Here is a 27722-nt window from a genome sequence, read left to right as displayed (position 1 = left end):
AGCTGTATTTTTAGAACTCTGAATTATTGCTTTAAGTTCGTCAGCTGAAATGGGGGTTAGTAACAAGTTATCATTAGTGGAGATGCTCGGCATAAATACTGGTAGATGGACATAATCCGGAGAGATTTTTGTAAAAAGACTTTGTACTATGTCTTCATTATTAGCGGTGTACTTTTTCTTACCTTGAATTTTGTTTACCCTTTTCCAAAGCTCTGAGGGTGAAGTTTGCCTACTAAGTGAGTAGAGTGTTTATGCCGGTTCCGCCCGGCATAGGGAAATCAATGTGTTAGAGAGAGAGAGCGTTCTATCAATGTGTTGGAGAGAGACAGATGACGTCACATGCCCGACGCGCCGTGGAAGGAGTCTACTGACTTATAGTTCAACTTTTATCCGCTAGATGTCACTAGTAGTCACTTGGCATCCGCCATTTTTCAACAATAATTTATAAATTATTTAGCTACCAAATCTTGTCAAATATCAAATTATGATGCTTTTTTTACAACAAAATCCAATTAAGATGTACATACTATTTAACACATAAATATTTTATTATTAGACACAGGTCAGGACTAAGGAAAATTTAAAACAAATATAAAATTAATATATATTTATTCTTTACGTCAAACGTGCTTCATTTCATCAATGTCTTCCATACGGTGTAGATCAGAAGAGTTTTACGAAAAAATACAAAAGTTAAAAGCCGATATACAGTGGTACGAAGATAGAACTGCAATTGAAAAACGATTTGCAGACTTTCATTTGTCAGAAAGAAAATTACCGAAAACAACACAATACCCGTTAAAAAGAATTCAGCCAACAAGATGTCTCAACTAACAACCTCGTTCATCATTCTCACAGCTATTGTTAATAATGTCCTTTATACAAACGTTCCAAATAATGTTAAGAACATAGCGATATGTTTTAACGATGTAAAAACTGATTGTAATCGAACTGAATGGGCTCTAATGGATCATGATGTTGTGAATTATGGCCAGCTTCCAGTATTTTTCAAAAAGATACCAAAGTCAGGAGGAGCATTCTACAAGATCATACTAATATCCCCAAATAACACCGAAAGTGATTCAAAATGGTACAAAACTAATAATGATGCCATCGGACATTATGGTTCATCGATTATACTTTTAACTATCGTATTAGTAATAAATGTATTTCTAACGATTAATATTATTATAAATTTTTTTGTAAATCGCAAATGTGAATCCTCTTGCATTAAAGTAAATATGTAAAAAAGGAAGACTGTGTTTTTTTTAATAAAACTAAAATAATACGTTTAATATTTTATTTAAAAAAGTCTAATTTACATAGGTAATATCTTTTCACAAAACCATTGGCGGAGGTGATCCACATTTCTCTCGGTGCAGGAAAATAATCCAGTGGTGTGACATGGATTGGCATTATGAATAAAGTTTCCAGTAGCACAAGGTGTACCATCAAACTTGCAAGCATCAATAATGACGGGAAAAACTCCAAAAATATGACATTTCTTTTGTAAAAAGTCTGCTTTTTGTTCTCCGCGAACGTAAATGTAGTCAGCTGCGTACAACAGCTTAGATTCTAGTATTTCATTTATTTTGGAATATTCAACATCCCCATTAGAATACCGAAGACCATGAACGTTTTTCTCCAAGTACGCAGCAGTCTTCTTATCTTGATTACTTAATGTAGCAAACGGTTGTGGAGACGTAAATATATAATGACATCGTTTATTTCCAATTTCAATGCTAAGCTCTTTGGGTACAAACCACCCATCTACGGTGAATCCCTGAATGTCTACGAACGCTATTCTCATGATGACTGCTTGTCTGCTACTAACACTTTATTCAACTTATTTAATCTTTTTAAATGATATTTTTGACAACTTCAGTTAGAGGAAAGTATTCAAGTAGGCTGTCGTGAACAATTAAACAGTACGCTCGAGTGCCTGCCGGAAAACCTTCATCTGCTTCGATTTCCAACTTAACATCAACAGTTCCTGATCTGAATGACGTATCATCCTGTTTGGAGCAGTCGAACGTAAACAAGGTATATTTTTTAAATGCCTGATAATCCAAGATGGGATGTTTTGTTGACGAATGAGCATAACTGGGAAAGAATTCGGTATAGTTGTAGTGAGCTATAGCATAGTCATTTTTATCAAAATCTAATTGCATTCTCTCGTTGGGCCAATAGTCTCCATTAATAACCACTCGTATGCTTGACATTCTAATGTGATCGAATGACGTTGGATTGGCGTGAATATCATCTCGTTTAGAAGTTTGAAAAGCTACAATGACATAGCGTGGACGTTCAACAGCTGAAGTTGTCTTTACACTCCATATCTCACGTCGAGATCCTGCCGTAAGTGAAGGTAGTTCATTAAGCTCCCATTTACGGAAAGGTATAGTTATCAGCGTATTATTCTTAATCGGAGTCATTAATTCAATTTTCACATCATCATTGGGAAAGACATGTTTGACCTTGAGTTCCATGCTAGTAACAGTTAAAGATACTGTCGTTGTCGTTGTGGCATTAGGTTCTTCCACTAAAATACAATCTCTATCATTACGTGCCCGAACAAATCGAAACACTTGACGACCATAAGTTAATTTAGTGTAATCGTTGAAAATGTTAAAAATATGTTTTATCGGAATCAGTAAACTAAAGCTGTCTCCTGATAAATGTGGATTATTCGGATAGTTCCATCCTGCGGTACTGAGAAACTTGAAATCTTCAGGAGTGTAACACAACAAACTGCGAATAGTGCTAACTACGCCTGGATCTCGAACTATTTCCATATCGTATGAACTTTGGGTATATGTACATGTATCAAACAAGAAGGCTCCAGCATTCGGTGCAAGAGAAACAGTTCCATTACCCACTTTCTTTATACTTCCTTTAATTTCCAAAAGTGTTTCGTGTATAGCAAAAAATGCATCTGATTGATTTATGATAAATTCAACAACATCGCTATTGTTAAATGACTTGATGTAAGGTGTGTACGTACGAAATTCTTCTTTTCTAATAGTATCGTCGAACAGAGGTTTTTGGTAAATATCGAAAATAGGTGGCTGAGGTTCCTGAACCTGTCGTCGAATATATTGACGTTTTGACATCCTTCAACTTTAATCCAATGGAAACAAGAAAAGCTTTATTGACAGCAGACACGTCACGTCGCTTGCAGGATTTGTGTGAGACTAATGGATATTGGTGTGTAGAGTTTTGTTTTATAATTAAACCCATCTTATATCGTTTCCTTAAAATCCAAATGCAGCGTACTTTTCTCTCCTCTAAAGTTAACAGGTCTTAATTCTTGATCAACTACACTAACGGTAATTTTGGTAATTTCACGTATGCTGTTGCTTACTGGTATGTATATAGGATTATGAGGACGTTCGTCTATAGAAAAACCAGGATCAACACTTATCGGAAAATGTAGAATCGTGTGCGCAGGTCTGTCCTCGTAGAAGGCTCCTTCGGTAATGTTGCATTCAAAGAGTAGACTCGATACTTTTATAATGTTGACAGGTTCATCTGAAGAATGCATTTTTCCTGGGGCCAAAATTCTATTTGAGGAAAATCCCAGTAATTTTCCAAGACTATCGTCTTTATCGAAAGTAATGGTGTGATCCTGACAAAAAATTTCACATTTAAGCGTATTGTTGTTCGGTCTTAAAGTAAACTCCCGAACCGAATTGTATTTATGCATTAATTTATTTCGAATGTACGCTTCGATATCAGTAATTTCATAGCATCCGGATGGAATTTCAATATTACGCAGCTTTGTACGATCATTTTGCTCATAGAAATAAAACTTTTCACCATCGATGTTTGGAATTGAATTAAATGTATGAAATCCCAACACTGCTACATAATACTGTCGAAACGGATCAAGCATAAGAGGTACTTGAGGAGTAAACGAAAACTCGTTTGTAGTACTCGTCAGGGTCAACAATCGAGACATGACTGATATGTGGTATAAGATGTAGTAAGTTAAATAACAAAATATGTTAAAAAATTCTTTTTATTTTTCTTATACTGTTACATGTTTTTTTTGTTTTATTTTTCTCATAATATGGCACTTCACAAAATACACATTTACTTTCCATATACATGCCATAAATATCACTCCATTCATGTTTATCATAATCTTTCTTGCAAGGTAAATATTCTTCTAGTGCGTGACGAATATCTTGAGGTAGTTCATACCAAACACCGCTCGTTATATTTTCCATAAAAATGTGAATGGCACGTCTCAAGATTTCCTTAGATGGTTGCATTGTAAAGAAACTTTAAGCACAAATGTCCACAGTTTATTTGGTTATAACTTTGATATTGATCGTTATTGTAGAAAATTCTTCCGCCGTTCAAATATGATACTAGTTCTCGCGGTGGCTTCAAGCAACCATATGAATCAAAGTACTCTATGTTGTTGTTTATCTTCTTGTAAGCTACCCAATGTGTACCGGGGTTCGTTGAAATGTCGAGATTAATTATAGCACATTCATGTTTACGAGGGTTACGCGGCAAATTATCTCTCATAAACACACCACGAAAATTTGAAATTTTAAGTAGTTTAGCAAATTTAATCAACTCCACATTAGTCAATGGTCTATTAGGTAGCTTCAGCGGTAGTTTTTTGACTTCTTTAAATATAATCCAAAGCCACCTTTAGCGTTTTTTCGAAGGTATAATCCTTTACCTAGATGTTCCATAGCTTTATTGTGACGTTTATCTTCTTCTAGTTTCTTTTGGGCATTCTTTGAATCAATTACACTCTTAGCGATTGCGCTCGCGCCCCCCGCCAAACTTCCAAGAGCTGATAAGCCTGCAAAGATGGGGATTAAAGGCAAAATACCACCAGATTTTGGTTCGAATGGAATGATTCGTGGAACTCGTACATTCTTTTTCCCACCTACATTCTTAACGGCTTTTCTAGCTGCTGCAAGTGCAACTAAGGCTGATTTACGTAGATTTGGTGACTGAGGAGTACGTTTCAACGTTTTAATAATTGGTTGTAGTACATGTCGCTTAAATGAACCAACACCTTTACCACGTTTCATACCCATACCCAGTTTTCGTTTAGCTTTCATTGCTGTAGTAGTAAACCAGGCAGTAGCTTTTTCACCTAAAGTTGCGTCTTTTGCTTTAACTCGTTCCCACGCTTTATTTTCCAACACCCAATCTGCTTTATGTCGATCTTTCAATGAATTACTTTGGGAATATGCGATATCGTGATCCCTCGCAGCTCGATCTAATGGATTTATTCCAGAATCTCCACGAACTAGACGTTTCTGTAATTTTGTTCCAGGTCCTAGATATTGGTAACCAGGAGCATGTAATTCAAACGGTAGACTATTGATAAGAGAATTTAAAACTCCTTCACCTTGAACAACCAACATTGAAATGAATTGTTTCTTACAAAAAATTCCTTTATATAACCAATTGTATAAAATACATCTCAATCACAAGATGAATGTCGTTCAACAAGACAAGACACTAGCAGTGGAAAACTTAGATTTTGTCGATAACGTGACAAGAACCAGTAAACATGGTGCATTGCTACCACATTCTTTTCGTGCTATCATATGTGGTCCAAGTGGATGTGGCAAAACTAATGTTATGTTGGCATTACTGTTTGACCTGAATGGCGCTAAATTCAAAAATGTTTATGTTTATTCAAAGTCGTTGTTTCAACCCAAATACCAATTTTTGAAGGAAGTGTTGGAGTCTGTGAAAAAAGTAGGCTATTTTCCATTTAAAGACAATGACGATGTAATAAGTCCCAGTAAAGCTAAACCAAATTCTGTTTTCATTTTTGATGATGTGTCAACTGATCCACAAAAAACAATACGTGAATATTACTGTATGGGTAGACATAAAGATATCGATTGTGCATACCTATGTCAATCATACAGTCGCGCAGGTAAACAACTTTTGCGTGATAATGCTAACCTTATTGTATTGTTTAAACAGGATGAGCTAAATTTAAAACCCGTCTTTGACGATCACGTCTCACCTGACATGGCATTTGACCAATTTAAACAATTTTGTTCCGAATGTTGGAAAGACAAATACGGTACATTCGTTATTGTTAACGATTTCGATATTTCTAACGGACGATATCGTAAAGGCTTCGACAAATTTATAAAAATGTAGGTATGATCGAAACATTCGCATTGTATACCAATATGTCAGACAAAGAGGTAGTTGCACGCAAACGTAAAGTTGCCGAATTAGCTCGAGTCATTCGCAAAAAGTATTTGGCGCTAAAGTTAGGTAGAACAGAACAAGATGAGTCACTAAATAAACTATTTAAGCCGATAGCTAAACCTCTAAAAGATATTGCGCAATCTTCAAAAACGTTGCATCATGATATTAATAATAAGCTTAGACACGTCAAAAAGGAAGAGATCAAAACGGAAGAGGAGGTAAAAAAAGAAGATAACGATGACGATGTATTTCCTGCTGCAGTATCAACCAGTCAAGTTAAAGAACATGAAATGTTTGATCCTAATAATGTTTCGAAAGAGGTTATTAATGAATATATCGAGCAATATCCTCCAATGAGTCATAAGTATATAAAAGAGTTTTGGATGAAAGATAATAAAATTGATAAAAACTATGGACCTATTTACAATGATGAAATTGGTTGGATGTTAGGTAAACGGCTAATAAACTTTAACAAAAACAAAGGTAGTATACAAGTCATCAGTGATGGTAGTGGGGAAGGAGGATGGGTGCCGGGAACGCCAGGTCTATACCAACTAATTTTCTATGATAACCCTGAAGATTATAATGATACAGATTTAAAGCACTATAAAAGTTTATTAAATAGTACAGAAGTTCATCTGGATTCCAAAGGTCGTCTTAAAGGTGCAACTGGGAAAAAATATCATCATATTATCAAACCGCTATTTAAACCTACCGATGAAACAACAAAGAAATCGCCACCGAAAACTCGATCTACTGCATTAAAGAGACAACCTTTCGAAGGTCTTGTTCGTTTAGCAAAAACGACTCGTTCCTCATCGTCAACAACGTCTCCTCGAACATCGTTATCCTCACCATCTAGCTACAAAGGGTCAGGACTCGTCGATGATTCTCATTTGATCTACAATGATAATCCTATTGAATATGTGTATTGGGATGATCCAAACGAACTATGCGACAGACTCAAACTGTTGATTGCTTCCCAAGAAGCAGGAAACACATCCCACAATAACGAAATTGTTGCCATTATCAACGAATTACGTGAAGCAGATATTATATATTAATGTTAGGTTAGATTATTGGAACATCATTTCCATTATGAGTGTTGACAAGTTTGGTCGTCATCATTATCGTTCTAATGAACAAGTTGTTAAAAAGCTACGTGATGGTTTAAAGCAATCCATTTTGGATTTACAAAACCAGATACATGCAGTCAATAAGGATATTAAACGAGATCCTCCTGTAGCAGGTATACATCTTTCCAATAAGAAATACGTAGATGAAAGCATTGTTCACGTCAAAAATTTTGTAAGAAAAGAGTTTAATTTGATACGCAAAGAATATAATGCAAACGATGCTCAACTTGAACAAAAAATCTTAAACTCCATCAGCAAGATTGAAAGCAATTTTAATAAAAAAACTAATGAGTTATCTGATGACAATAAAATGGTTGGTTTGAAAATATCTGATTTAACAAAACAAGTACATGACTTTAAAAATAATTTAGATATATATAAAAGTGAAATGAAGAAGAACATTACAGATGCTGCCTACCAAAGTGCACAAAATATGCTGAAAACTTTGGAAATAGAAAAAAAGATTAAAACAATGGATCTTAATTCACATGAAAATCGTCTTAAGGTAATAGAAGATTACATCCAAAAGAGAAAAAATCATATAAAGACTAGGAAACAATGACTTAAAGCGTTAGAAGATAAAAAGGTTTGGAAGAGTAAAGATGTCTGATGTAAAAAAGATAAAAAGTAAAAAACATAATAAATTACGAAGCGAGTTACAGTTAAATATGCAAACAATAAATGCCAATAGAATTCATGATATTGAGCAATGGCAAAAAAGTATTCGAGATGAATCAGATATGAGATCATTATTAGATGGTAGAGTATCAGATCTGTCAAAGACTTTGTTCGAGCTGGATGAACGTTTATCTGCAGCAGTAAAAGAAATACAAGACTCACTTGCTATATTTAACACATATTTACTCCCTTTAGTCCAAAGAGTTAAAGCGTTAGAAGGTAGACATGGTGTATTCCAAAGAGAAGATACAACTAGTTAACGAGCTTCATAAGCAAGCACGAAAAAATTATCCGAGACGACGTACAATCATTAAAGGCTTAGACGATTTATGGCAGATGGACTTGGCTGAAATGCGATCTCATTCTCATAACAATAGAAATTTTAAATTAATTTTAGTTGTTATTGATTGTTTCTCGAAATACCTTTGGACAGTAGAAAGGTATGCGCTTCGCTCCACTTTGACCTTTGACCCCTGACGTCACAAGCACCGTCCGCTCACTGGTCACGTCCCGCGATGACGTCATGAACGCTAGCCCGCGCCCCGTCATGACACCCAGCCTACTAGGCCAATCGGTCATTTGGTAGGTGTCAATAGGTATAAAAAAAGTATTTATCAAAGGTGTAACGGCCATTTGTCATGGTTAGAACGGGATATACGAAGCAATGTGTCGATATAAAGTGTAAATACAAACCGCAGAGAATAACGCAAAAGCGAATAGTAATGTCAAGGTTGTCGATATGGGTATTGCAAACATATATATTTAAACTTGTGTGTTAAAGAAATCCGCAAACTCAAAGTGCGATAAAGAGAAACTATTTTTAATCGAGTATTTAAAATATGAAAAATTACGAATGTATTTACAAATTAGCAAAGATTACAGATATCACCGATGTAGAAAGCCGCAAAATATTATTTTTATTAAAATGCAAATAGCAGAAAAACATGAGAAATTGATAAAGTTGTAAGCAGGTTGCGATATCGCCAAAACCGCAAACTGTTATCTAGGTGTAGAACAACAGCGAAGACTTCATCGTTTCATTTTAAATAATATTTTTCAAAGAAATGTCTGTTAAATATAAAAAGCCGCAAACATAAAGTACGATAAAGAGAAACTATTTTTAACAAAAACAGTTTTTAGTTGTAAAGAATTATGTTTTGAATCGAGTATCTAATTCGGTTATTTACAAATTAGTAAAGATTAGGTTAAATATCAGTGTTGCAGAAGACCGCAAAAGTTCTGTGGTATCGTAAGCGTAATATAAACAAATAGTTCATAATAACCCAATGCACATATTCGGAATGCAATAAATATTTATGAAAAGTAGAAAATTATAGGTGACATGTTATTTAATAAAGAGTTCAAAATAAATAGTAATAACTAAAGTAAATATACTTAATGGTAAAAACTTACGATCTATGCATCCGTGTGTATGTTTAAAAAATTCAGCCACAACGCCAATGGGTCCAGTAACAGGTCATGCTCTTTTAAAATTTTCAAACACAGCGCAAGGAAACCATTAGTGGCAGGCGATTCACACCTTTCCATGCCTAAAACTGAAGCGTCTTGTGAGCAAGACTCAGTATGTATATTCCAAGCAAAATAATATTTTCTCAAAAAAGGAATTCCAAGAAAGAGTCGATAGATTTACTATATAATTTCTTTATTATTATTATTATACGCTGCACACATTAGTCATATAGGAAAACACATAATAGACCCTAACCGTCAAATATTACTGAAAAAAATATACACGACAGGAAGGCGGGAAAAAGGAGCAGTGGTTAAGGAGACAGAAAAACAGGTATTCCCACCAACCACCCGTGCCAGTTAAACCGACACTACAACATCTCGTACAAAATAGGTTAAATATAGGATCAAAAACAATTAACAAAAAACCGGTATAAGAATCAAATTTAAAATTCGATGATTATACTTAGTAATGGCACAGCTGAAAGTAAAAAACCGTTGAAAACCCTCTCACAAATACCAAATATGTTTGTCTGCTTTACAGGACTGTTTAAAGAAAACAAAATCTATTTCCCTAACAACCACGATCGTTTTTCCATAAAAAGATATTAAAATATAAGGCATTGTCCCACTTAGGGAGAACGCGTAGCACTTTGGCTAGTTTGCAAAACTGAACGCAGGATGGCAATACAAAAAAAAAATCATACAACCAAGCCCTTAAGCTAAAGACGGTCCTGAAAACAACAAGGTACAAAAAGCCCTCTTCAAAGGTAGATAAAAACATTAAGAAACCAACTAAAAGGTGAGCAGAAGAAGGAGGGTGGCTTCATGCCTACTACGCAGACTGCAAAGCATAGAATACAATGAGATGTTGGTAGTAGGTGTGAAAACAATGTACACAGTACCAAAGGTAAAATAACCATCTTCTACGAATACTTCCATCGTTTCACCCTCGTTCACATACAAGTTCTCGATGTAAAATATCTGTCCATCTATAGAAAACTGCAATTGAAGCAAGTCACCCTCACCATAATTATTACCTAGCCATATCTCGCCATTGTAGACGAAATTATTTATTGCGAACGTAATCAACACAAAGTCAAGATCTTGTGTGAATTGAACCAAATTTAAGTTGATGAATTGAAAGTTTTCTGATAAAATGTTAATTTGAACAAACGGGAGAATGTTACACCGCACCTTGGCTCCTCTCACGTCGAATTTCCTCCTCAGATTAAGAGGAAACGAAGCATGCATTAGTGTACATAATTTTGATCAGACATGCTTTTATCGCTTTGTGACCTATTAAAGAACATGCACAAAGAGTATCCAAGTATCCTCATTATTCTGATGTATTGAAATTAAAAACTATTCAGGCACCGCTGAACATCAAACAGATTCCTATGTTTGAAAAACAGAATAACATATCGATAAACATATATTACCTAAAAAAAAGATAAACATTTTACGACCCTGCCAAACTATTTAACAAAGAACAAGAAGGATCAACATATTAACTTATTATTAATACAAGATAAATACGATTATGCACAAGGTTGTATTAGATATCAGTACGTTTGGATAAAAAATCTATCCCGCCTTCTTTCCACGCAGCTTAGCAAAGAAAAGAAAACAAAATATTTCTGTAATGCTTGTCTTCACTATTTTAGAACTGATGAAAAATTAAATATTCATAAGGCATGCTGCAAAGGGCGATCAAATCATATACGCGATAGATGCCTACAACCATTTTCATCATCTACTCAGCTTGAAGCCCAAACCAAGGATTGCATAAAAATTAATGAAACAGCCATTAAAATGCCTGAGAAAAGTAAAAACATTCTTAGATTTAAAAATTACATGAACAAGATTAATCCCACTATTTGTGGGTAATGGCCGGTTTCTCGATATTTTGAATTATATCCCGACGTCCTTGTATGGTTTCCGAACACATTTGGCTTAAAAGAGTTGAAGAAGGGGTATTTTCCTCACTTTTTCAACACTCCTGAAAATACTCACTACGAAGGCTGCTTATCAGATATTGCGTATTATGGACCCAACACAATGAAACCAAAACAACGTACAGCTTTCCTCGAATGGTATGATGAGCATAAAAATGACAAATTTCATTTTCAACAAGAATTATACGCTTACTGTGACTCAGATGCTCCCTCGACGCGACTGACAGAAGCTGAAAGGCCTAAAAATGAATCGAAAGCACAGCTAAAGACAGCAAAAGTACTGCTGAAGAACCTGAAAACACCAAGCTAAAAAAAAAAAAAAAAAAGCCGCCCTCAAACGCAGAGAAAAAGCTGACCAATCCGTAAAATGTAAAAGGCGTACCTTCTCCGGCAGACTATGGAAATCTAGAGTAACGGTGGCCAAACAGCGAGTTCTTCTTCTAAATTCAACTCTAACAAAGCCTTGAAAGCATCACTTGAAATGGTGATGAATGGTTATGAATATGCAACTACAAAAACTATTAGATATACTACAGCCATAAAACCTTATAAATAACATCAAAAAACAACACGACGGTATGGTAAGGAGAAAGGAGCAATGGTAAAGGAGACAGGAAAACAGGTATTCCCACCAACCACCCGTGCCAGTTAAACCGACACTGCAACATCTCGTACAAAAAATAGGTAAAATAGGGTAACAAATATCCAGCAAAATAAGTGTACAATTTCTGTATAGACGCTAAAACAAAAGGCATCGCTAACGGTCAAATATTTCGTACAATGATATTTAAAGAATACCCGCCACAAAAATAGTTATAAACATGAAAACAGGGCTACATATTAGAAAGAGTATAAGCATAACACTACCTATAGAAAGTAATACCATTCTACACGAAGTAGGTAAAACAAATGTTGATAACCCTCTTCACTTCACACTTCATGCAACACGAAGTAAACGAACAGAAAATAGTAAAGTAACAAAGAAGTATTTACGAAGCAAATATTGTTCAATATATATAGCCAGCTATATCGGTTCTGAAAAGCCTAGCTCAAATGGAGCAACTTTGTGCCATATTTGCGAAAAACGCTTTTTGGCTACAGATAACGTTTTAGACAACGCTAAGAACCACAGGAAAAACATAAGAGGTCCTAACTTCAATGATTACTGAAAAAATCTACAATCGTCAGGAAGGTGGAAACAAAGGAGCATTGGTAAAGGAGACAGAAAAACGGGTATTCCCACCAACCACCCGTGCCAGTTAAACCGACACTACAACATCTCGTACAAAATAGGTTAAATATAGGATCAAAAACAATTAACATAAAATTAAAGCCAGTATTTAAGGTCGACGATATTGCATGGTCACGGTACAGCTGAAAGTAAAAAAATCACACATACCTACATAGTTTTCGACTCTCTGCGACAGGGGGTTCTCTTAACAACGGTCATGAATCTTTAAAAAATCTGTTGGATGCTGCTTTGAATGATGCAAAGAAACAGGGTGGTTACAAAAAAGGGGATAAAATTCGAATAATTGCCCACAATAACAATTTCAATCACCCCATTTCGACCAAAGTAACCACTGGACTCGAACTTCAGCAGGCACTTTTCTTATGTTTCGCAACTCGTTGCGAAACGAGGTGCGTTTTGCAAAAAGTAATTAGTTGACATAACGTCTACAGGCGCTTGTGACAGGGTTTCTGAACGTCTTACTGGATCAACGAAAACACCACGTTTTATAGTTTCGAATATTTTGATTAAACGACAGAAAAAAAGGAAAAAGAACATTGGTAAAGGAACAGAACAAAGGTATTCGCACCAACCAACCGTGCCATTTAAAACGGCACTACAGCAACTCGTACAAAAATAGGTTAAATATAGTTAGTTCATATTCACAGGAGGAAGTAAAGAAACCAGCGAAAAGCCCTCCTATAAGCGACAAATATGTTTTACGGAGGTATTTAATAATGTTAAACAAAGCTATTCAGTATAATATGTACTTGTATGTAAACAGTTCAGCAATAAAGTACTTAGCTGTGACACAGAAGGTAATACAGCCCACCATGAAGCACCGTTTGGAAGTATTGATAGGGTCTAATTAAAAAACCAAGTATTAGCAGTTTCTAAAGCCAAGTATGGTCCGAATATATCTAAAGCAAAACTGTAATATATATATATATATATATATATATATATATATATATATATATATATATATATATATATATATATATATATATATATATATATATATATATATATATATATATATATTGAGTACTGAGGTTTCCGCTATCAGAAACAACAACAACGTCTGAAGCCTCCAGAATACGGAAGGTGCCGTTGCGATTCTTCAGGCTGAACAGCTAAAAATAATATACGTAGATATTTAAACGCTATACCCTAGGGTATGTAAAATATGGAGATTCAACATCTAATGACAACTTGACCGATGAATCCTCGAGATGTTTTATACGGGTTCGTACAGGTAATACCATAGAGTATTACAACAAATCAGGAGAACCACAGAAAAGAGCCTGATTAAGTTACTACATAATTTTATATTATTATTATTTTATGATACATCTATATAATTTAGTCGTATAGAAAAAAACGAAAAACGTAATACAAACTATCCGTCAAGGATTACAGAGGTAAACGGCGTTCGAGGAATATACAGTGTCGCTCAGGCAAATAATAAACAACATATGGCCATAAAAATTTCCCTATATAATGATTAAAAATAAGTGGATATATCTAAAAGTCTAATACTGATGAGCAAGATCACAAGATTCGCCGTAAGTATATGAACAATTATGCTTCAACGAAAACCGGTAAATGATGTATTTGGATGTTAATAATTTATATGGACGGTCGAGGACATAATTCCTTACACATGACACAACCTTTCGTTAGACTTTTCCACACAGATCTCAACATTTACAACTATGGACTACATGACGTATATTTAAGTTACATAAAGGACTATATAAAATGCCTGGATAACTACAAAAAAAAAGGTAACTGTCTCACAGAACATCATCCGATCTGACAAACACCGCTTTAATCCTATAACACAAAGCAAGATTTTCCATCGATATTTTGATACCTCAGACGATTCAAAAGTTATCCCTTACAATAACCCTTAGTTTAATAAGGTATTGTGATATGTCTGTTAAAGAAAACAACTTTAGTACAGAATTTCTTGATAAAATAAGTAGATATAAGTATAATTCATGTGCTAAGAGGGTGATGAAACCAGAACACAGGGCAAGTAGACTAACAAACAAACCGCATAGCCAAATGATATCAAACACAGTTTCCTATCTAGAGTATTTTACTGACCAGCCACTTGCTTGTGAAAATGTACAGCAAGGGTCTAGCAATAGCTATGAAAGGTATACAAATAAAACAACCGACTCCTTTAAATTAGTAGTAAACAGTAAAGAGGTTAAGTAATATTTATAAGTAGACATAGTCACGTATAAAAAGTCATGTACAAAATAAAAAAAAAAAAAATATTATTTTGCTTAGAATATACATACCTGGAGGTATCGTGTTGGTGCTTCAGGTTGTAGACACTAAATAGTACTCAATGCTCTCGAGCAGGCTTTTTATAGTATGTATATGGTGGGGTAGTATGAAGGCTTGGTCTTAAGACTTGTTTTTCTAAAAACGTATATCTAACCACAGAATCTGTTGTTGATCGGGTTATGCAAGCTTCTGCATTGATTAAACCTACCAAAGCGGAAAAACAATAGTGATAACTGAAACAGTTTTATAACGACTTAACCAATTATTTATCAAAGTATTGATACACACCGCAGATAATACGGAAAAGTGCAACAAACAAATGCAAGGACAATAACGATAACGAAAACGTTCCCGCACTTTGAAAAATTGTTTAAAAGATTTTTGTAACACCTTAACCACTTATTTATCAAAGTATTGATTTATCTTCATATAATAGGAAAATGCAGCAAACAAATGCATGGTTAGGACGATACAAAACCAAGATTGTTTTTCGTAAAATACACAATAACAAAAATATTAGTGGTTTACTCCAATGTATATAAGGCCTACCAAGCTGTTACACAACCATACAAAATGTTCTGCTATAAATGCAAATGTTTATTTTGTTTTTGTCAAGAGACACTAGAGTAAGTTACTATATAAATTCTATTTTATTAGTTATTATTGTTTATTATTTATTATTTTATAGTTATTACACAAAAAATGGGGTTCTGGTACAGCCTCATTGTGGCGGAAGACCTAAAGAAAACGAAGAGTAAGTAAATTTTAATGAATACTGATATTTATACTAACAGACATTTATGTTTACAGAATAGATAAATTAATAGACGGTACTTTAAAGGAGGGCGAGGAGCAGGGGGAGGCAGCTGCTGAAGAGTATGTATATACCACATTTTATTACATATAGAATTATTGTTTTATTGATTTACAGAGCCATCCTGGATATTTTTGGAGAGGAGCCTTTGTATGAGTAAGTATTAAACGTGTTGCAATATGTATAATATAATGCGGCTTTTGTTTCAGGCTTGATGGTTTAGAATGTAACGAAGAGTAAGTAAATTTTAATGAATACTGATATTTATACTAACAGACATTTATGTTTACAGAATAGATAAATTAATAGACGGTACTTTAAAGGAGGGCGAGGAGCAGGGGGAGGCAGCTGCTGAAGAGTATGTATATACCACATTTTATTACATATAGAATTATTGTTTTATTGATTTACAGAGCCATCCTGGATATTTTTGGAGAGGAGCCTTTGTATGAGTAAGTATTAAACGTGTTGCAATATGTATAATATAATGCGGCTTTTGTTTCAGGCTTGATGGTTTAGAATGTAACGAAGAGTAAGTAAATTTTAATGAATACTGATATTTATACTAACAGACATTTATGTTTACAGAATAGATAAATTAATAGACGGTACTTTAAAGGAGGGCGAGGAGCAGGGGGAGGCAGCTGCTGAAGAGTATGTATATACCACATTTTATTACATATAGAATTATTGTTTTATTGATTTACAGAACCATCCTGGATATTTTAGGTGAGGAGTCTTTGTATGAGTAAGTATTAAACGTGTTGCAATATGTATAATATAATGTGGCTTTTGTTTCAGGCTTGATGGTTTAGACAGTAGCGAAGAGGAGGATCAAACAACAACGCCACCACCCCCAAAAAAAAAAAAAGACGTTTAAATAAAAATTTTAAAAATTTCATGTGTTTATTATTTTACACTTTTACAGTAAAAACTACATATATAATAGAACCATTAAATCATTAGAGAATCATTATAGCATTACTGATAGTAGGTGTGAAAACAATGTACACAGTGCCAAAGGTAAAATAACCACCTTCTACGAATACTTCCATCGTTTCACCCTCGTTCACATACAAGTTCTCGATGTAAAATATCTGTCCATCTATAGAAAACTGCAATTGAAGCAAGTCGCCCTCACCATAATTATTACCTAGCCATATCTCACCACTGTAGACGAAATTATTTATTGCGAACGTAATCAACACAAAGTCAAGATCTTGTGTGAATTGAATCAGATTTATGGTAACGAATTGAAAATTTTCAGATAAAATGTTAATTTGAACAAGAAACTCGCACTCAGCCATGTTCAAGCAACCAATAAAGATAAAAGAATATCAAAGACTGTTACATTTTCAGGTCGAAATTCGAAATTTATATCTTTGTGTAGAAACAAACAAGAAACCGCAGTCATTTTGTAAAGGATATCAGATAAGAATGGTATTGTTTAAAAGAAAAATCATAAAAGAGAATCAAATAAAGTGTTAATAGGCCAATGTCTATATACTAACAGATGGATGCAGACTTACACAGAGACACGCAGAGTATAACAGAGGTTTGCAGAACATAGCAGGCGCCATCAGTGGCACGCTAACAGTTCAGACGCCGTCAGCGACATGCAAGCAGAGGGTAGAAGAGGGTAACAGAGGGTAGCAGAGGGTAACAGAGGGTAACAGAGCGTACCAGAGGGTAGCAGAGGGTAACAGAGGGTAGCAGAGCGTACCAGAGGGTAGCAGAGGGTAACAGAGGGTAGCAGAGGGTAACAGAGGGTAACAGAGCGTACCAGAGGGTAGCAGAGGGTAACAGAGGGTAGCAGAGACACACCGAGGGTAGCAGAGACCATATAACAGAGCGTAACAGAGGGTAGCAGAGGGTACCAGAGGGTAGCAGAGAGTAACAGAGACACACCGAGGGTAGCAGAGACCATATAACAGAGCGTAACAGAGCGTAACAGAGGGTAGCAGAGGGTACCAGAGGGTAGCAGAGGGTAGCAGAGGGTACCAGAGGGTATCAGAGGGTAACAGAGGGTAACAGAGCGTACCAGAGGGTAACAGAGGGTAGCAGAGACACACCGAGGGTAGCAGAGACCATATAACAGAGCGTAACAGAGGGTAGCAGAGGGTACCAGAGGGTAGCAGAGAGTAACAGAGACACACCGAGGGTAGCAGAGACCATATAACAGAGCGTAACAGAGCGTAACAGAGGGTAGCAGAGGGTACCAGAGGGTAGCAGAGGGTAGCAGAGGGTACCAGAGGGTAGCAGAGGGTATAAATACAGGAGATGAAAACTATGACATCATTTGTTAAGATGTCGTCAAACAGAGCAGTTCAAGTAAAAAGACTCGCCGCAATTGTGAGGGCAAAGTATAATGATCTCAAAAGGATGCAAATTGATCAAAAAGAGCTACTAGAATCGACGTTAAAACCAGTAACTACACCTCTTAATGAAATACTCAACTACACAAATGAAACCAACACTAATAAAACACCAGATCTCGAAGAAGACGAAGCACAAAATATTCAAACAAAACACCTCACTTCCGAGAAAGTTCGACGTACTCAATCCGTGAAGGGTAATGATGCCTACCCTTATCTTAAAAAATATATCCAAGATATGGGGAACATCGACCAAGTATACGGTCCGAGATTTAATTGGTCTACCGGTGACTGGAAGTTTGGAACTCATCCCATTGATTTTGATAAAGATAACATTCAAATGGATTCACACATTTTTAAAGCTACACCTGGTTTATACGAATTGCTTTTTTCCAAAAACCCTCTACAATACACACTAGCCGATCAAAAAATCTACAAATCTCTGCTAGATATATCAGGTGCCCACAAGGACGGCCGAGGCAGGCACGTCACCAATCTCACACCGTTAAATACGAAAAAATTATTAAGCCCATGTATCCAGCTAAAAGAAAAAAACCACAGACTTTACATTCTAACGTAAGAAATGACGAATCACGTGACCACGCTGCATCGGAACACCTGTGTAAAAGAAGACCACAGACCGTAAATGGTATTACAAGAAAGGTCGAAATACATGACCACGATGCGTCAATGTCAGTACATCAAAAGTCTAAAAGACACAACAATGTTCAAGATACACCAGACATACAGCAGGAAAATAAAATTCGTATTGAGGATCTGAGTGCTGTCGACAAACAGTTACTTGACGAAGTGGAAAAAATATGGACCCTCTATAACGAAAATAACGATCCAAATATACTTGTAGAAGGCCTCAAAATTCTTTCGAAAAACGATGCTCTACAAGGAAAAGAAGCAAAAGAAATAATAAGTGAATTGCGTTATCTAGAGCTTATTCATTAATTGTCTCCATCTAGCGGCTACTAAGAAAACGGAATACTTCAGAAGTCATCATCTCACTAACCGACGCCTTCCTTCAAGAATAACATGTAATATGTATTAATTTAACAAATAAAATAATATGGAATTTAGCATGCCTTTTTATTTTCTACATAACCAAAACGCCGCGCCCGCGTCATTACCTAAAAATATCGATGACATCACCTATCTTAACCGTTTGACATAATACCTTGATAAAACACAACAAGTATGTTTTGCACACGGCACTATATTTGCCTAAAAGTAGCGATGACGTAATTCTCATTCGGCAGGTAAAATCTTGTTAATTTTGCAAAGATTTTCTAGCCGAAGTGCTACGAGTTCTCCCGAAGCGGGACAACGCCCTAAATTTTAATATCATTTTCTGAAAAAATGATCGTCGTTTTTCGAAAAATAGATTTTGTTTTGTTCTAATAATTAATTATAAATGTACATACTTTTATTATTTTGAATAAACTCGGTTTTAATTGCTTTATCACAATATGATAATAGCTAGCCGCAACTCGAAAATATAGATAATTTACAACCGGGTTTCGTAAAAAGACTAACTGATATGTTTTAAATACTTTATACAGCTGTTTTTATGTAAAATTGAAAATAAACACCCCTGTTTTTCTCAAACAGTATTACCCTTTTCCTTATCATAGAGTGTCACGTGACCTAGGGTGAAAACGTATAAAAGGCCCGCAAAAGATGATTTACTCTCATTTCTTATCAGTCAGCCCTGGCGTTAAGACGTGCTCTCTCTCTTATCAGCTCTTGCTCTTATCAACCTTTACAGTAAGTGTGCATTTTTTTTTGAAAAATAGATATTACATTTTGAATTTTTAGTTTTTTTGAAAAATTGTAAATTTTTTTTGATTTTTAAATTTCTAATTTTGATAATTTTCGAAATGGTTCAAAATTGGTCATTGAAGGTTTTAGCGCGTAGATTCATAACTACATTTTGTGCGTACCTACATAGTTTTCAGCTCTCTTGCGAGCAGCATACAGGGGGTTCTCCTAGCCTCGGCGAAGAGAACTTGAAAGCTCTGTTGGAGGGTGCACTGCATGACGCACAGAAGCAAATTGGTTACAAAAAGGGTGACAGAATCCGTATTGTGGCTTTAAATGACAAGTTCGATCACCCTATATCGACAAAAGTGACCACAGAAGACAATATGGATAATTTATTACAACAAGTTGAAAACATATTAACATGTAACGATACTGTTCTTTTGGGTGACACGAAATTCGATATTCAAATTTTCAAGATGCCTAGGGGTAGCGGTCGTCGTAGAATGATAAATTTGTCAGAGGATCGTCGAACCAAAAAGAGCATTACACGGATTGTTAATACTGATAATCTTTGTGGGGCTAGAGCAATCGTAACGGCTCTTACATACATCACAAACGAGATTTTGGGTCACAAATTGGTCAAAAGTGATGTTCATAACATACGTATAGGTCGAACATTACAGACGGTTTTAGCGGAAAAACTTTGTGGTCTATTGGGTGGCTGCTATGTCGACGGCTTTATTTTGGATGATTTTAAGAAGGCCGAAGAACTGTTGAATGTGCAAATTAAGATCATCTGCGCTGAAAATTTCAACACAATCATATACGAGGGCCCCGAAAAAACAAACAAAATTTATCTATATAAAAACGGTAACCACTTCGATGTAATCAACAGTTTGAAAGGGTTGTATGGCACCAATTTTTACTGTACAAAGTGCGATACACCTTATCAGGGCTCAAATAAGCACAAGTGCAAGAAAGCACCTCTGTGTACAATCTGCAAGCAGCCAGAACACGACTTGTCGACGCACACAAAGATCCTTTGCGAATTATGTAACCGCTTCTGCTTTAATATTGAATGCATGCATAATCACGAAGCAATGTGCAAAGAAGTATTTAAATGTGAAAAGTGCAATAAAGTATGTAAAAGAGCCAACGAGCATGTGTGTGGCTACTCGATGTGCAGGAATTGTAACACATTCGTAGAGATAGCTACGCATCATTGCTATATGATGAAAAAGCCCGCCAAAGGAGGAATTTGCGAAGTACCGTGTGTATGTAATAATCGTAGTAATGAAGAAAATATGGGTTGTCGGAAGCATTATAAAACAACTGTTACATGTAAATATCCATGTCAATGCAACGGCCTCTCTAACACACCCATAAATCGTTGCACATATACAGAAAAATATTTATTTTTCGATTACGAAGCAATGCAAGACACAGGTATACACATACCGAACTTGGTGATAGCCCACGATTTTAATGGTAATAAATTTGTTTTCAAAGACAATGATGAGTTCTGTAAATGGTTAATTTCTAAGAAACACAGGGGTTATACAGCAATTGCCCATAACGGGAAAAGTTACGAGTCGTATTTTATTTTGAAATACTGTGTAGAAAACACGATAAAACCGTACACCATCTACAACGGGTCAAAACTGATGCTGCTAGAAGTACCTGCTATTAAATTAAAAATAATTGATAGTTCGAATTTCGTGAGCGGTCCTCTGGCAGAATTCCCCAAAACGTTTGGATTGGCAGAGTTGAAGAAGGGGTATTTTCCTCACTTTTTTAATGTGCCTGAGAACCAGCAATATGTTGGGGCTTTACCAAGCCCTAAATATTATGGTCCCAATACCATGAAAGAGAAGCAACGTACAGCTTTCCTCGAATGGTATGAGGACCATAAAAACGATGAGTTTGATTTTCAGAGGGAGCTACATACCTACTGCGATTCAGATGTAGATATTCTACGAAGAGGTTGTTTGGAATTTCGTAAAGAATTTTTGGGGATCGCTAACATAGACCCGTTCCAATATCTGACCATTGCTAGTGTTTGTATGGCTATATATAGGGCCAAATATCTGCAACCAAATACTATTGGGGTTGTAAAACAGGATCTTAAGGATACGTACAGTGAAGCATCCATAAAGTGGCTCAGTCAGTTTCCAGACGTACAACATGCTCTTAATGGAGGCGAAATTACGATCTGTGGTGCAAAAGTGGATGGCTATGATGCCTGTACAAATACTGTGTACCAGTACCACGGTTGTTTCTGGCATGGCCACCCCGAGTGTTTTGCACCCAACACAATTAATCATGTCAACAATGAGTCAATGAGCGACTTGTACGACCGAACACTGAGGAGAGCCGCACAAATAAAAGAAGCTGGTTACAAACTAGTAGAAATGTGGGAATGTGAATGGTTAAAATCAAAAGAATGTAAAAATGCACCGAGCCCTCAAATTGTTGAATCCTTAAAGCCTCGTGAAGCATTCTTTGGAGGACGAACAAACGCCATAAAACTAAATGTGACTGGTAAAAAGCTTAGATATATAGATATTGTATCGCTTTACCCTACTGTACAGTATTATGACCGCTACCCCATTGGCCACCCTGTTAAAATACATGCACCTGAATCATACAACCCCTCGTGGTTTGGCCTAGTACATTGTCAAATACTACCACCTACCAACTTATATCACCCAGTCCTACCTGTCAAAACTGACAAATTAATGTTTCCGCTGTGTAATCAATGCGCCTTGGAAGATTGCGAACATTGTGATCATGATGACTCAGAACGCGCATTAAAAGGTACGTGGACGACTCTAGAGATCAATAAAGCCCTAGAAAAGGGGTATAAAATGTTGAAAGTGTACGAGGTGTGGAATTTTGAACAAACTTCGACGGATTTATTTAAGGGCTATGTCAAAGATTTTATGAAAATAAAATTAGAAACTAGTCCACATACATATGCCTCAAACGAAGAATACGCTCGGGTTGTAAAAGAACAAATGGGCATAGACTTAGACTTGGAGAAGATATCTCCAAATCTTGGTAAACGAGCAGTCGCTAAACTATGCTTGAATAGTCTATGGGGCAAGTTTGGGCAAAGAATGAATATGAATCAGACAGAGTATGTTGTGGACCTCAAAAGATGGTATGAGCTCTTGATGGATGATAAGCTTAACATAACTAATGTGATATTTGTTAACGATCATATAGCCCAAGTCTCATATGATTACAAGGACGTATTTGTAGAAGACCCCACATCTACAAATATTTTTGTGGCTTTATTTACGACAAGTAACGCTCGTCTGAGACTGTACGATATGATTGATAGGTTAGGAGAGGCTGTAGCTTATTTCGACACAGACTCCGTTGTTTATATTGATGATGGCCTAAACACTGTCGAAACAGGTGAAATGTTGGGCGATTGGAGCGATGAGCTTGGGTCAGATGATTATATTGTAGAATGGCAGGCTACTGGACCAAAAAGTTATTACTACAAAACAGTCGAGGGCAAAGAGGTGACTAAAATCAAAGGCTTTACTTTAAACTACGAGAACAGCCTAGTACTCAATACCTCAGCGATGAATGATATCATACACGATCCCACCAAACAAATCAAGCTCACATATGACCAAATATGCCGCGATGTCCACACTAAAGACATAGTGACGAAAAAAAGGGTATCGAAGACATTCAAGATGGACTACAAAAAACGAAAAATTGTACATAATGATGAGTGTATGGATACCCTGCCTCTAGGCTACAAGGCCTCTTAGATTGCTGTTAATAGTGTGTCACATGTCAAAATCTCTTCATTCACAGTTGAACACTCGTAGAGTACACACGTATCAAAATGTGGTCTGTAAATATTATAAATCAACGAGAAATTAAAAAATTCAATGCTCATCAGTGCACTTTCCAACTATGCTGTGAAAACTATGTAGGTGGTGGTCTTAATCAAGACTCTTTGAAAAAGAAATTAGACTCTGCTCTTAACGATATAAAAAAGCAAATTGGCTACAAAAAGGGTGACAGAATCCGTATTGTGGCTTTAAATGACAATTTCAATCATCCTATTTCGACAACAACTAGTACAGATGTCAATATGGCAAAAATGTTAGAACAAATTGAAAATGTAGCCAGTTCCAATGCTTACATACAACTTAAAGACACTAAATTCGACATTCAAATCTTAAAAATGCCTCGTTAATTACTTTTTTTATGTAAAATGATTTGTTTTGAAAATTATCATTCAATTTAAAAAACATCAACAATATTCAAAATTTCAGAATGTTATCTTATTTTCAATGTTAAAAAATGCTATCTACCATTTTTAAAAAATATTTAAGAGCTACTGTACTTTTTTGCATAGGTTATATTTTGACATTATCCACGCTTTGTTTATGAAGAATATCTACATATTTAAGTGTAAAAACCTTTTAGCTTTAATCCCTGATAACCTTCCCAAGAGTCAGTACTATTTAGTCAGTGGTAGACTACCCCAAAGTAGTAGCCGTTGAACTAAGGTCTGACCACACCTCTGTATAATAAAAAATCTTAAAAGATGCTCAGATAAATCACCAAAAGATATCTGTTATGAGTCACTGGCTACTTAATGAACCTGTCTGGTTAACTCCGGAGCTATGTGTTTGTTAGCTGCCTGATACCCAAAAGATACTCTGCACAGATCACTAAAAGATATTTACTGAGCCTTACCTTGAACTAAGCCCTGGCCACACCTCTGTATAATAAAAAATCTTAAAAGATGCTCAGATAAATCACCAAAAGATATCTGCTATGAGTCACTGTCTACTTAATGAACCGGTCTGGTTAACTCCGGAGCTATGTGTTCGTTAGCGGCCTGATACCCAAAAGATACTCTGCACAGATCACTAAAAGATATTTACTGGGCCTTACACTACTTATATGTGATTTCTACATAAGCAAAGCATGGATGGGCCCAAATACCGTAGGCCTGTCTTATGTCTTTCTATGCTCTGTATATTGAGACATATGGCGGGGAATCTTAACGAGGCCGTAAGCATCTCCAATACTTCAATATTCTTTGATATATCCACGAATATGTCATATAATGTTGACGTATTGCCTCCTGGGTAGGCCTTGGAAAGAGATGTAACATTACTTAGGGCTATTATATTTACTTAAGTTTTATAAACACCCTGTACAAGAACATTTTGGTTAAACCTATATGTAAAATCTTCATTTTATCCGCCCTGTATAATAATTTTTGTTATTTATCTATTATTTATAATCTCTTTATTCTTAATGTAAAAACAATTACTAAACATTTGGTATTTCTTTTAATTATTATGTAAAATAAATTGATACTATTAGAAGATCGACAATTCTCAAACAAACAACAGGAAATTGTTATCTAACCGGTGAAAACGATAAATTTATTATTTTGTCCGCATATTGCACAAACTTATGACTTCTGATACTTACAACAATCAAATTTTACATATTTTTATATTCTTTTCTTTAAAGCAAAAATTTACAATCATTTGCTTACCCTTAGTTATTCAGCGTCTAACGTTGTCAATTGTTGTTGTTGTTGATTTCCAAATATTAATTACGGTGGGCACTGATGCTTCATGTTCGGCTTCTCATCTAAAATTATAAGTTTACATAATTTGTACAATGCTTGTACTGTGTAATATTTTTTCTAGGTACTCGTGTATTCTTTCTTTTACATTTAAAAACGTTTTTAATTAAACAAATAGCGTGACTTTGTTGCGCATGCTCATTAGACATTTGGGACATCTGCATATTGGACATTTTGCAAAAAAAAACCTTCGTAGACATTTTATTTACGTGCTTGTTAAAAACCAGGCACATTTATGGTATTTGTTAAAAAATAGGCATGCTTAATGCAGAATAACAATATCTTACCTTAGTATCTGTATACTTCGTCTATTCCTGTCGGTCTTTACGCCTTAGTTTTTGACAATTTAGAACTTTATGGGCTTTTTATCCCTTTGGTATACTCTGTAAGCAAAAGTAAAACTGTTTTAATCTCTTAATTATTTTACCACGTTTTGAAATATTTTGCCGGTACAACCGCCATTTTGTACATGTGTATTAAATCTACATTTTTTACAAAATACATGCTAGCGCTTAATAATAATAGTTCTTATTACTTACCTCTGTTTTCTTCTGTTAATCCTTGTTCTTGGTAGGTCCTTACAGGCATATAAATGTATATTTACATATTTTTTCACAAAATTTTTACATTTTGCCACATTTTTCTGATTTTTTACACTATAATCCATAACACGCACATTTCTTTGAAAAATATTATTTAAAATGAAACGATGAAGTCTTCGCTGTTGTTCTACACCTAGATAACAGTTTGCGGTTTTGGCGATATCACAACCTGCTTACAACTTTATCAATTTCTCATGTTTTTTTGCTATTTGCATTTTAATAAAAATAATATTTTGCGGCTTTCTACATCGGTGATATCTGTAATCTTTGCTAATTTGTAAATACATTCGTAATTTTTCATATTTTAAATACTCGATTAAAAATAGTTTCTCTTTATCGCACTTTGAGTTTGCGGATTTCTTTAACACACAAGTTTAAATATATATGTTTGCAATACCCATATCGACAACCTTGACATTACTATTCGCTTTTGCGTTATTCTCTGCGGTTTGTATTTACACTTTATATCGACACATTGCTTCGTATATCCCGTTCTAACCATGACAAATGGCCGTTACACCTTTGATAAATACTTTTTTTATACCTATTGACAACTACCAAATGACCGATTGGCCTAGTAGGCTGGGCGTCATGACGGGGCGCGGGCTAGCGTTCATGACGTCATCGCGGGACGTGACCAGTGAGCGGACGGTGCTTGTGACGTCAGGGGTCAAAGGTCAAAGTGGAGCGAAGCGCATACCTTTCTACTTTGGACTCGTCCATTAAAGACAAAAACGGGTGAGGAGCTAACTCAAGCATTTTCAGATATACTTAAACACAGTAAACGAATACCGAAAAATCTTCAGTCGGATCAGGGAACTGAATTTTACAACAACAAGTTTCAAAATTTAATGAAAAAATATAAAATAAACCACTACTCTGTTTTTACTACTATGAAAGCAGCCATAGCTGAACACGTTGAAATCCAAACTATACAAGTATTTCAGCTTACACGGTACATACAAGTGGATTGACATATTACCCAAAGTTACGTCTGAATACAATAATACAAAGCATTCAAAAACAGGGTACAAACCATCACAAGTGAACAAAACCAATGAAAAGGAGATTTTAAAAAACAAGTTTACGCATTTAAAAATCGCAGGTCCACGAAAATTTAAAATAGGCGACATTGTACGCATCAGCAAAACCAAAATGTTATTCGACAAGGGTTACGTTCCAAGTTGGACAACAGAATTATTCAAAGTTACTAAAATCAATATTACCAACCCAGCAACGTATATGCTCGAAGACATGCAAGGTGCACCGATCAAAGGGGCCTTTTATGATGAAGAATTGCAGAAAACAGCCAATCCCGATATTTACTTAGTCGAAAAAGTTTTACGTCGTAAAAATAACAAAATGTACGTCAAATGGCTTGGCCTTGATGCAAAATATAATAGTTGGATTAATAATGACGCCGTTATCTAAAAGGGTGGGGGGGGGGGGAACAGAAGTATGAAAAATTGAGGAGAAACACGTAGAAACAAGTTTTTCTTTCTCAGTTTGTTACAGTCAGTTAGCTAGTAA

The 27722-nt window shown here is 35.5% G+C and overlaps 2 long non-coding RNA genes across 3 annotated transcripts; one reads left to right on the top strand and one right to left on the bottom strand.

Moving 5' to 3' along the window:
- Positions 1 to 9175: 9175 nt before the first annotated feature.
- LOC140438288 (uncharacterized) lies at positions 9176 to 26355 on the bottom strand. 2 transcript variants are annotated; one of them, XR_011950480.1, is made up of 4 exons: positions 26130 to 26355; positions 25878 to 25973; positions 25498 to 25595; positions 9176 to 9580 (listed from the first exon to the last, which is right to left on the bottom strand). It is a non-coding gene; the product is annotated as an uncharacterized lncRNA (long non-coding RNA). The 2 variants fall into 2 exon arrangements; XR_011950481.1 differs by lacking the exon at positions 9176 to 9580 and adding an exon at positions 15102 to 15191.
- LOC140438287 (uncharacterized) lies at positions 15578 to 16164 on the top strand. Its single transcript, XR_011950479.1, has 3 exons — positions 15578 to 15613; positions 15676 to 15741; positions 15798 to 16164. It is a non-coding gene; the product is annotated as an uncharacterized lncRNA (long non-coding RNA).
- Positions 26356 to 27722: the final 1367 nt, after the last annotated feature.

This window comes from Diabrotica undecimpunctata, chromosome 4 (genome assembly GCF_040954645.1).
Source record: "Diabrotica undecimpunctata isolate CICGRU chromosome 4, icDiaUnde3, whole genome shotgun sequence".
Classification (NCBI taxonomy): Eukaryota; Metazoa; Arthropoda; class Insecta; order Coleoptera; family Chrysomelidae; genus Diabrotica; species Diabrotica undecimpunctata.
Note: the sequence above shows the minus strand (reverse complement) of the source record. Positions and strands in the feature narration are given on the sequence as shown.